Raw genomic sequence first — 13,340 nt, forward strand, 5'->3', positions numbered from 1 at the left:
TTCAAAGTAAACATATTTCACGAAATGGAAACTACATCTAGAGTTGATAACACAAATCATGCCTACAACAATCAGATTTTTATCTATTCTATAATAGGGAAAAAAGGATGCAACATACCTAGCGATTAACGGAGCAGGCAGCGCAGGGCAAACCAAAAAAGTGGAGTGAGAGGATCTCCCTGCACGACAAAGGACGCCGGAGCACAAGATGATTGAGGTTAGTGATTTGGGGTCGGAGCACTCAGAGTAAAGTCTGGTCGATTATGGCGTAAAGTGGTGACGTAAAGTGCTGGGGAATAAAACGATCACTTTTAGGAAAATTAAGCTGGGTCAATTTCTTTTATTAAAGAGGGACACATAATGTAATTCATGGGTAATTAATTTTTATGTGATACAATAGAAAACAATAATTTACTTGTGTTTATAATATATATATATATATATATATATATATATATATATATATATATATATATATATATATATATATATTACAGAAAATGTTTCCATAGCTGGTTGAAGTTTTGTTGGTAAAATATTTTTTTATATTTACTGGGGAAAATGTTTTCATAGTTGGTTGACTACAGAATGTTTCGTAGCCAAGTAGTTACCGATTATGATTCCGTAATTATTTTAGAAATTCAAAAACAAGTTATATAAATAACTACGGTAAACTTTTTTTTGTAACAACTCTCGTAGCAGACTATCTACAAAATTTTATTGTGTAGCAAATTTCCATAGAAAATAACTACGAAATTTAATTACGTAGCCAACTAACTATGGATTTTGATTACATAATAAATTTTGTAGCCAAGTAGCTATGAATATGTATTTTGTAATAAGTTTCATAGTGACCTTGCTACAACCGATGATCTCGTAAAATATTTCGTAGTAAAATTGCTACGAATTTTGATTCCGTAGCAACTTTCGGTGGCAATTAAGGATTAAGCTACGAAAATGAAAATCCGTAGCCATTTTCGTAGCACAATAACTACATTCAATTATTTTGTGGCATATTCTGTAGTATAATTAGCTACTATTTTTATTTCATAGCCACTTTCCATAGCTAATGAGGGTTTAACTATGGAACACAATTTTGTATCGATTTTCATAGCAAAATAGCTACGATAAGTCATTTTGTAGCATATTCCGTAGTATAATAGCTACGGATTTTAATTCCGGAGCTATTTAGGATTTTTCTTGTAGTGAAATGTAATTTGCTTTTAAAATGACAAAAAAAAACGTCACTTTTTCTAAAATTATAAATGACAATGAGAAACTCATGCACTCATGTGTTTGGTACTTTTTACTCTATTAGATCAAAGAAATAAAAGGGCAATAGTAATGATACCTAACAATGCTCGAAAGTGTTGTCTAATATATACTAAATAAATCAATAGTCATGGATGCATGATTTAATTGTTAGTAGAAAGTCTTATTCAACGACAAAGTATTTGTTTCCTTTTTGCCATTTTTGTGTAACATTTAACTCTGTTAGGTGTGTTCTTGTATTTGTTGATTAATTGAGTTATGTTACTGCCTTTATCATTTCAAACTCACTTCCAATACTACGAATAATAATACATATACCTTTTTTTTATATTTTTGAAACACGTGGTTTATATAATATGTTACTCAAGTTAACATTATGCAGTTCAAATTTTAATAAATGTCATTGAAAATGATTATGTCATCCACATTAACTATGAAATAACAATTCTTACACTATGTGATATATATATATATATATATATATATATATATATATATATATATATATATATATATATATATATATATATAATTGTAAAAATTTTAAACAATATGATAAGATAAACATTTATTATAATCACATTACTCAACGTATGTGTGACAACCGTCAAATTCTGGTCAAGTTGAAGTTTTCCCTATAAGCCACTAAATTACGTAAGTCGTTCATGTTGTTGACTATACTTTAATATAAACTAGAAAGGTTTCCCGCACATTGTGTGGGGCGGAAAGTGTTAGTTTTGTGTGTATATTATTATCTGAAGTATATTGCATGAATGGTATCCACAATAAAGTACATTGCTATTCTGTGTAATTTGCCATAGTGCCTGCCAAAACAACATCAATAGTTTGATACCACCATCAACCTTCTTAGTCAAAAGAAAGTACAATGCAATGTACAATAAATGCGTAAAGAACTTCTTGATTTAATACACTACAAGAAAAAGACCCTTTTTACGATGCGCAAACAACGACACTCATTGATTTATGTTACGCAAAAGGGAGTGACATTAAAAAAGTGTCATCTCTTCAAAAATTTAAGGATTTAGGTCACGCATTATTACGTGCCCTTAAATTAGTGTCGTAAGAAAAAAAATTAAAAACACGGAGGGCGCTTTATCTTAAATGCACGTCCTCTGTAAGTGTTGCTTTATAATTTTAATGAACACGCGTTTAGTAGACAGGGGGGAAATGAAATCCCCAAAATTTTGAAAACCCGACTTGTTCATTTCTTCCCTCTCCCTCCTCTCTTGTCTCCGATCGGCTTCTTCACTGCTTGTTAATCTTCTCATCGGATCTCTGCTCGATCTCCTTCTTATCAGTATCATCAAACATCTCGTTCACCGCCCCCGCCCTATCTATAACAAACCTCTCTCTTTCTTTCTCTCTCTCTCTCTCTCTCTCTCTCTTCCATTACCCACCACAAATGGTTTTTCGAACACAAGTCAGGGAAAACCTAGGTCGATTCTCCATGTTTTAGCAACAAATTTGTGGACATCCATATACATATTGTGATTTCAAACTCATCTTATGAAATCAACATTCCCTTAATTCCAATTTGATGCAGGTAATACACGACCAACTACAAGTCTCTTTTCTCTCTCTCTCTCTCTCTCTCTCTCTCTACTGTTTGACAACCACCCAGGCACCCAACCACCCTTCGTCTTCTCTCTGGTTCACCACCGCCACCAATAAAGCCCGATTATACCACCAGCATAACATACCACAAGATTAAAGAACGGAACATTGGGTTTGTGTTTTTGAATTCCAGGTACAACATTTGCTGAGGTTATTTTTTCTTAGTATGCTAATTTAGTATTTTTTTGGGTTTTGAGGGCTACTCATAGTGTGATGATGATGCAAAGAAGGGTGACACTGGTCCGCTGAGTCACCCCTCCGACTTCTTACACCTGGGTAAGACAATTATAGATTTAAGGTATTTTTGTTTTTTTGTTTTGAAGTGCTTCTCGACGCCTACGATCCTCAGCCCATCCCCTCTCTTCTGTCTTTTGAAATCATATCTATTTTAGAACTCAGTTTTAGATTTTTTAGGTCTTTAATATTGATCCTTTTGGTTTTACAATCCTTCTTCTACCTCTTCTGCCCTACTTTGTCACTGTGTTACTGTTTCAGCTTCATCCAATAATTCTGGAAATCAGGGGACCAAGAAAATGGTATTGCCTGGCTTTGTTTCTGGCTAAGCAGTTATCGCGGTCCAAATTTCAATAGCGGTCACATGCCGCTATTTGAAATCGTGGTTATCGCGGTGGTATAGCAGTGGTATAACGGTTATTTAATATTATGTATAATTTAGATTACATATTTATAAAAAATTTATATATTAGATTATTAATACTATATGGAATTAAAATCATAAAAAATCATATAAAAACATAACATAATCTATATATAATATTTTAATATAGTTATATGGAAACTAAAAAGTGTCAAAATGTCATTACAGCTAAAATCGTTCGTGGTTTCTAAGTACTTAAACATACGAGAAAGGGAAGTTGTCATTTGTTGATTTGTAGTTTGTAATTAATTATATTTATTATTTGGACTTATTAAGACAGAAAGTGTAGTGGACTAGTATAAAAAATAAAGATTTAATACTGAAATAACACACAATCATTTTTTACTTTGTCAAAGTAGTCCAATATGTACGGAATTGTAAAAGCGGGTGTAGCGTCGCTATAGCGCTGATGAGTTTCGCGGTAAATAGCGGTTAATAGCATCGCTAATAGCGCTACGGCTATTTGTAAACGCTATTTCAAAATAGCGGTTCAGTAACACCGCAAAACGCTATAGCGTCGCTATAGCACCGCTATAGCACGCTATTGATAGCATAGGTTTCTGGTGGTTCCATAGGTGGACCTCCCCCTATCCCCATGCCAACTTATCAGAACAGAGAACAGCAGCAGCAGGGGACTTCTGAGAGGTCGGTGATTCAAACTACTCTTCACCTTGATGCATATCTAAATTATGGTTTATATATTCTTGCCTTTGCATATCTAAATTACTTAATTGCCCTGTGTCAGCTTTTGTTTTTGCCCCACTAGATTCTTTCTTATCTCCTTGAAGCATATCTAAATTATGGTTTATATATAATTAGGTCATGAAGATGACATGGTGATAGAATTGGAAAATGAAGTGAGAAAAATACTTGGATACACGGGTTTAGGAATACCAAAAAAGAGCAACAACAGCAATAGCTGCAACAATAGATTAACAGATGCAATGTTGATGTAATTCCTAGTGTTCAAGATGATGTGGCATCAACATCAGTATCACAGATAGAATATGTTTAGCTTACAGAATGGCAAATTATTTGCACTTTGAATAGGAAAGATCTAGACATACCATGTAATGATGATATCTTTTTACTGATTCACCCTTCTACTCATTTTCCTCCTTGTATTGGACAATTTGCTATAACAGATTCCATGTGTCCATTATATCCATCATCTCATGAGAAAGATGAACATGGGATAATCACAATAAGAAAAGGGAAAGATCTTACTCCACCATGTTTCCCAAGGCCATGTGTCCATTATCTACTTCATCTCATGAGAAAGATGAACAGGGGATAATCACAATAAGAAAAGGGAAAGATCCAAACATACCCTGTATCCATTAGACTAAGCAACTGCATTGCAGGTATTGCTTCAATAGAATATGAAAGGTCTAAAGAACCACCCGTGTTGTTGTGGTTGTTGTTGTTCTGCTCTTCAAGAACATTTGGATCGATGACATTTAGATCAAGATTCATAACATTCTTACCTTTGTTCTTGTTTGACCATTTTGTATGCATTTCCATGTTTGACCACACATTTCCAGGTCTTCCATTGTTATAAGCTTCCATTATCTGCATATTGGTTGGAACAGAAAAGTGGTGGTGGAGTATTCTGTTATTTGTTCTAGATTCATGATAATAAAAGTTATCAGAAACCCGTATACCATTTGATTGGTGTGAAAGGTATCAAAACTTGGGAAGGAGGCTGGAATTGGTTCTTGATGGAAGAATCCAGATGGGTCTCGGTTTCTCATGGTGGTGGGACCCAGACCTGAATTCTCCATTCAAGGCCTTCTGAATGTGGGATATTGGTGGTGGGGTATAGGAGTTATCAGAAACCCGTATACCACATATTTTTTAATTATTATTATTTCAGATTGTTGCCTTTATTGCAAAACCAGTTATGGGAGCAGGAAGTGTGACACCTCCACCTGAAGGTTACTTTGAGGTTTTGGTACACGTCACATAAAATACACAAATTGCACTTGTTCATTGATTTACATGAGTGCTATTTTTTTTGGTACCTGAGTGTTAACTTGTGACTCTGTCCATAGAGATCAGGATAGTGATTTTTAGATCTTCATGAGTCAAAACTTGGTATTAAGTCCTTGACTTCCTCTATAGTTATTAGTTTATATATATATATATATATATATATATATATATATATATATATATATATGGTTAGGTTATTTTGTTTTTCCTAACTATTGTGTGCCAAAATGCACAAATCTGGACCAATGGATGGAATTCATCAATGGACATGATTTGAGAGTGTATGATATTACAATGGGATAGCATGTACCATATAATCACACAAATTTTAGCAAAAGGGTATTTTGGACAATTAACTACAATTATAAAAGGAAATTTTCGGATATTTATGGATAATTAATTCTCCTAATTTTAAAAATATGATTTTTTTTAATTAATTCAATTTTAATTCTAACATAATTTTTAAAAATAACCGATTTATTCTATCAGAATATTGTTTTATTTAGAATGATGCTCTTTCAGAATTTTATTCTATTAGAATATTATTGAATAATAACAAAGTTCTGGAATCCAAGGTTGAAAAATAACTACATTCTAACATATTCTGTCAGAATAACATAATGTCAATCATAAACTACTAAATACATTCTGAAAAGAATACACAAAATAGATTCTTGAACTAATAATATACCAAATAAATAATTTGTGATTCTTTGAATAATAACAACATTCTGAAAGAATAACAAGTGTGATTCTTAAAAAATAATAACATTCTTAAACACTGAGTGTGGTCATTCTTTAATTTATTCTTCAAACCTTTCTCATCAGTTCTTCAAGCCATTCTTCAAGCCATTTCTATCACAAATTCTGTTAGAATGCAACAGTAAAATTCTATTAGAATACATTATCAACATATAAGTATTAAAATTTTATCAAAATAAAACAGTAAAATTCTAGCAAAATTTATTATCAACATATAAATAGTTAACCAAAACCATAATCAGAAGACATGAATAAAAAAAATTAATAGCTTTTTATCCTCTGAATTTATTAACAATCAAATGAATAAAAATAAAAGATTTGATACTTCCATGGTCCTACAAAACAATTTATAATACAATTGAAACAAAGTTGATTCAAGAGTTTTGTTAAACACCTTACTTACAACAAAAACCTTTATGAAGAACCCATTTATATTTGCCAAAAAAATAGTTGAACTTATATAAAAAGATTGGATAGAAAATCCAGAAACCTGATTTAAGCATTTTATCGAGCAGTTGGTATGCAGCATGAAACTTTCTTTAAATTCTCAATAATGACAGCTTATCCCCATAGGATATTTGATTGGAAGAGTAAGTCCTTTTCTTTAGTTTCTTTTCTTATTCATTACAAAAGAAATTCAGTGGTGTGGGGCTTAAAGAAAATCAGATGCAATGGTATGCCATTATGGAAGAGATAAAGAAAATACAAATTATTGGGGCTTAAATCTTTTCAAAAAGGTTCTTGCCAAAGAAGTTGTTCATTTGATCTGATGTTTATAAACTCCTTCATTCTTTCTTTTCAAGTTGTTTCAGGTTTCGATGGTTTTATCCTGGGACAGGTTCGATTCTCTTTTGTTCTGGATCAATAAGACTTCGTCCTCTTTCAAAATTAAAAAAAAATGATATGCTTATAAAAAAAATTAATGACTCACAGCAAGATTTCTTCTTTCTTAAGTTCAATGGTGTTCATTTTGTCCCAGAAATCGCTGGCATCTTGAGTATCTATATTCCAGAGGCTGCAAAAAAAGAAAAAAATATATATTAAGTACCTGTTCTCTATTTAAATCGCTCAAGCCATGCGAATACCTACTTGTGTTTTCCAGCCGATTCCATAGCATTCTTCTCCATCGTCTCTTTCTTCGCCACGAATTCAAAATAACCAGAAAACCCTAGTTCAATCACACAACGAGAGAATAAGAGACATAAACGGATAAGAGTATATATATAAAAGGATCTGTGATACTCATTTAATGATTTTCCAAATATACAACATTTATTTTTGGTTTATAAAGGTAAAATGACTAAGTTACCCTTTATTATTTAATTAATGATTTCTTTTTTCCTAAATTCTGATTGGAGCATTTAGGCACACAATATTTGCTAAAAACATTTGAACCTATCTCTCTCTCTCTCTCTCTCTCTCTCTCTCTCTCTATATATATATATATATATATATATATATATATATATATATATATATATAGAAAAAACAATGCTGAAAGATCTTAAATAAAACAAACCTGTATTAAATTGCATTTAGTAATAGTTTCTACTAATTTTGACTAGTTTCATTCCACATCTATGAGTAAATTTTTATATTGGATTGCATGACAGAAGTTAGTTTCTCTTCAAATCCAGAGGAAATTAATCTCTTCTACTGTTTTGATCATTGCAGGTTTGACATTGCGCTATTGGTTCCTTCCACATCGCCAGTTCTGTCATTGCAACATGTCGTTGATCCTAACCTTGCAACTTTTAAAGGTGACTGATGTGTAGTCTATCCAAAATATGCTAAAGTGTATGGAGGGCAGTTTATGGGATAGCAATGTGAACGTGAATCCTCATTTGGGTATGCTCTTTTCAATCTCTATGATCCAATACTCTTGTCCCATGAAATCAGAGAAGGAATAGAATGCTTCATTCCATTGGAATGAAAAAAACTTGTTTGTTTTGAATTAGGAACTAAAATGGAATGGATGATTCCTTCCATTTTGCTAATTTTCATTTCTTAGTAGTGTTTTATTCATGCCGCCAAGTCGCATTTAAACCTATTTTTATTTATGTTAGATTTAATGAAACAAATAAAAATCATGATTTTGATTATATATATATATATATATATATATATATATATATATATATATATATATATATATATATATAATCATGATTTTATTTTGGGTTTAATGAGATTATTTTTGTAATAATGAAAATAACATAGAGTTAAAATTGTACATTTATTTACATATATTGTATTATTTAATAATAGTTAGAAGAAGTAAGTTATTGGAGATGATGAAGTTTTGTGTGAACTTGCAGAGCTATTCTGAGAATTAGATCTAGGAGGGCAAGAAAGGTAAATCCTACTGAAAAAGTATTGAAATTGATTGATGAAGATCAAGATGATGGTGATATGAAAGGCAATAATAGAATATCAAAGAGGAAGCAAAGTTTGTCAAAAAAAACAACCCAAACCCAAACATCTCATCTCAAGAGAGCGGATTGTCGGATTTAATTGTTGATGGGGATAATTCCGAGATTAAAAAGTATGCCCGGAAGTGGAAACGAAGGTATGATTTCATTTTTTGGTTCAAAGAGTGTTCCTGTGTTGTTTTGATTATAACATCCTTAAAGTCACATTTGAAGTTTTTTCTTATTAGAAATTGTAGTCTGGTTTTTATTTTTCCACAAAATTGTTTTGTAACTAGCTGGATGATAAAGAGGGTAGTTTTCAATGTAAATTTATAGTAGAATAATGGTGAAATAAGAAGAAATGATGAAAGTGTGTGTATGTTAGGCTAATAGTAAAGTGATTGACATTTTACATTGATTATGCATAGCATATTATTTATTAATTTGGATTTAAGAGAAGGTTTGGATGGTTATGTGATGTTATTCTTTTAACAATGTTGTTCTTTCACAGGCGGTTGGAATTGGACCTAAAGTTGGTTGCTGATATAGGAATAATGGGTGCTCTAAATGCAAGAAAAAGCATGTTTTTAAGTGTCATTTTTCTTGACATGTAGTGTTGTTTGACATGTAATGTTAGGTAACTTGTTTGACATTTAAATGAAAGTGAATGTTTTTGGTATATATTTATTTTTATTATTATGTGTATTCACGTTGTAAAGATGCGTCGTAAATGCATATCGTAAATGCGTCGTAAATGCATATCGTAAATGGTCACTGACGTTTATGACATGCAAATACGTGTCATCTTCATTTATGACAGGGGCTTTCTTGATACGCATTGGGTGTCATAAATACGCGTGTCGTAAGGTTACGACACGCAAATGCGTGTCGTCTTCCTTTATGACAGGGCCTTCCTTGATACGCATTGTGTGTCATAACTGTGTTTCGTAAGTGCATGTCATAAATGCGCGTCATAAATAGACGACGCGCAAAAACGTGTCGTCTCTCGTTATGAGAGGGTCTTTCTTGACACGCATTTGCGTGTCATCTGAGCATTTTACAACACGTATTGCGCGTCGTAAAAGGCTATTTTTCTAGTAACAACTTGATCAACCATTTGAATAAAAATTAGTTCCAACCCACCATAAGCAATTCAATAGGTAACCACTTGATCAACCATGTGTATTACATGAGAAATCAATTACAAATTACTATCGGGTAAAAAACTTGCCGTTACCACCTGAAATGAAAAATAAATAAATAAATACTAAATAAGAAAGGGTTACATACAATAAATAGCAATGTATTTTCATTTATTCGTTTATCACAGCCTTATGAATAATGAGTGTTGGATAAGTCTAACTTTTTTCATAATATATAGATGTGTTTTTTACCTTAACATGAGCTGTAGCTATTTTTAAAAAAAAAATTATATAGGATGATGGTGGCAACTGTTTGGCCAGATTTCCAATTAAAAAAAATGCAATGACTTTAGCTTGGAGTTCACTCATCTTTTCTTCAAACTCTTTGCTGTAATTCTCCTGAATATGCATGTGAATTATTTTAAATATGAAAATTTGTTATAAGAAGTCAATAAAAATTAATCAAAAATACTAATTAACAAAAAAAGAAAAGCTACCTTTGAGAGCGCAAGTGTGTTAATTCCTGATGAAAGGGTCATCATGCCATATATCATATATGCTATAGTAACAGGGTAGAAGGGCAAAAATTGAATAGGTTCCAAACCAACGAACCGATGTCGTCTCTATTATCGTAGTATCCTCTTCTTCTAATTAAGAAACAAAAATCTCAGCATTAGTAGCAGAAATTGAATAGGTTCCAAACAAACAAAAAAAAGGTAAATCATTAAGAAAGCAAAATACAATTACACCATAATAAGAATGAAAAAAAATACACAGAAAACCTGGAATAGAAACCGGACAACCAAGTTTGAGCACAAACCTGAAGGAGACAACAACCAAAGTGTGGAATAGAAGATGCACAACAAAGTGTCTCCGGATGTCAGCAAGTCAGCGATCGATCAGGTAAGGGGATCAGCTGTGAGGCGTTATAAACCCCAAATGAAATCCCTTCCTGTTGCAGGAGGCAACGACTTTAACCGGAATCACTGAAGCAAATATAAAAAGAATATGAAGCTGAATACTTACGGGGGGAATTGGCTCTGATTGAAAGAAGTCATAGGAAACGGTGTCGGAAATCAAGATGGCGAATCGATTTGGGTTTCCCTGAGTTGGTTAAGAATATCACAAATCCTGCTCTGCCTCCAAATCTCCTTCTCGACTATAACCACAGGTTGGTTATGGGCGCTTGGAGTTGTTGTGCTCTGTAACCTCCTTCAAAGTGGCCATTATAAACGCTTGGAAAAAAATTCAATCATATATGACGAATATCACAAATTTCAGGATCTCAATAGAAATTATCAATATCAAGAATGGAGAAGTGAAGAATTTAAAGCTTAACTTGGTCCTTTATTATTTCATTTTCCAATGTCACCGAGGGCTCTCTGTTCATTCTTTGTCCTTGCCTTGTTTTTTTCTGGTTTAAATATGCTACAGAAGAATCAAACTCAGTAAATATGTAATGGGAATGGACCAACAATGTGCAATTGTCTAGCCTCATTAAATTCTGTTCGGTCAAAATCTTGACTGCACACTAATCCAACACATCTTGTCAATAACCAATAGTAATGAGAAAAAGGCAGGATACTAAAGCCCACCAATGTAATGTTTTATTATGCTATGGCATCTAGTATGTTATTTATTTAATTGTTTTGATATACAATGATAAGAATACACATTTTAGGAGAGAATGACAGCAAACAGAAGAAAGGGTCATCATGTCATATATAATATATGCTATAGTAACAGGGTAGAAGGGCAAGCACATGGACCTTAGTGTCATGTGATGTAGTGAGGCGATAATCTGCTATAGTCTTCAAAATTCTTGCAGTTTCCGTGTGTTATGCTTCTTAATTCCATTCCTGAACAGAATGTTGGTTGAATGTCGCTTGTCTTTGATTACAGGAATGGAAATGTTGTCACATTCATCTGTTTTCCTTTTCAAGTACTTTATTCTGTGTGGCTATAACAAAGCAAATAAGCATGAAAAAGTATACAAAATGTCAAAATCAACCAATGAATCATCGGTCTTCAAAATAGAAATATGATGATTCTAATTAAGCTTCAAATCATGAAGCCAAATTCTCTTTTCAATTTAGTAGCCAACATTATCAAACAATAATGATAAGTTAACAAACGTCATAATCACCTACATTCCATCAGTTCCATGTAAATTAGAGTTGTTGATTTTTAATGACACGAAAACCTAATATGTTTGAGAAACAAATGGATTGAAATTCGCATAACGTGAAAAAAAAGGCGTACCTGAACCAATTGAATATTTTCTGTCAGCTCCATCCATCATCCAATTCCCTCTTTTTCAAGTGGGAACCAACTGAGTAACCATGATAAAAACATGTAGCCATACCCAACATCAACACCAACAAATGAAGAAAAATAAACATTACTAACATAATTTAAAGCTAACACACTCAAAAATCCGGCAACATATAGCCCATCACAACGCCTTCGTTAGTCCTGGCAAACAACTCAAATCCATGACTTTGTGGTATAAATGGCATGAACCGACAAATTAAGAAACATAAGGGAAATCCTTACCTGCGTTTCAGCATAAATGAAGCAAAAGCAGAAACAATACATAAAACCTAGAAAAAGAACGAAACACAAACCTGAAGCGGAAATCGACCATCCAATTTTCAAAGTGGAAATCGAGAAATTGTGTGTCAAAAAGATAGCAGCACAACGAATCACTTTATCAAGGTTTAGAAATAAGAGCACTGAAGAAGAAGTCGAGAGAAAGTATGTTTCTACGTGTGGTACAAAATTGGTGGTTCCTGCTTCACTGGACTAAAATCCGACTACGACGGTCCTCTACCTAAACCGCCATGGAAGGAGTAGTATGTGTCGATCTCATTGGTCGATTAGAAGGTAATCGGAGGCGTCGATGTAGAAGCATAAGCCCATAAGTTGCGACGATTGTGAGAGAGACGGTGGAATGGTCTACCACCCGATAGAAACCGATTGAAAGAAGGTTTAAAAGCGAGTAACTCTTAAACGGTGGAAAAGGTGTAGACATCTTATTGGAAGTCGGGGAGGTGAAAGAGGGACTTAACGCGTGTTCTTGACACTAATCCACTCCTTCCACTTTGAATATGAAAAAGCAGATCGATCAACACAGGGGGCAAACTGCAATTCTTAAAAAGAGGAGGGCCATCTTCCTTTCCTTCAAAACTTTTATATATATATATATATATATATATATATATATATATATATATATATATATATATATATATATATATATATATATATAATGAATTAACAAAGTGACACACAAACAAAAATAAAGAGACCGGAAATGTAATTTAAGGGACCAAAACTGGCCAAAATGTCTTAGGTTAACTGTTCCTTTTGTTCACAACTTTAATATATATATATATATATATATATATATATATATATATATATATATATATATATATAATTTGGCATAATCGTTTTAATATT

General features: G+C 32.6%; 1 long non-coding RNA gene across 3 annotated transcripts; it reads right to left on the bottom strand.

The window, feature by feature from the left end:
- Positions 1-9,838: 9,838 nt before the first annotated feature.
- Positions 9,839-13,047, bottom strand: LOC145061982 (uncharacterized). Of its 3 annotated transcripts, XR_013687361.1 has the most exons (9): positions 12,503-13,047; positions 12,305-12,350; positions 12,138-12,207; positions 11,645-11,835; positions 10,902-11,303; positions 10,696-10,827; positions 10,373-10,522; positions 10,128-10,274; positions 9,839-9,973 (listed from the first exon to the last, which is right to left on the bottom strand). It is a non-coding gene; the product is annotated as an uncharacterized LOC145061982 (long non-coding RNA). The 3 variants fall into 3 exon arrangements; XR_013687360.1 differs by having other exon boundaries at positions 12,138-12,350; XR_013687362.1 differs by lacking the exon at positions 12,305-12,350 and having other exon boundaries at positions 12,503-13,046.
- Between the last annotated feature and the right edge of the window lie 293 nt (positions 13,048-13,340).

This window comes from Lactuca serriola, chromosome 7 (assembly GCF_051521515.1).
Source record: "Lactuca serriola cultivar US96UC23 chromosome 7, Lser_US96UC23_V15, whole genome shotgun sequence".
Lineage (NCBI taxonomy): Eukaryota > Viridiplantae > Streptophyta > Magnoliopsida > Asterales > Asteraceae > Lactuca > Lactuca serriola.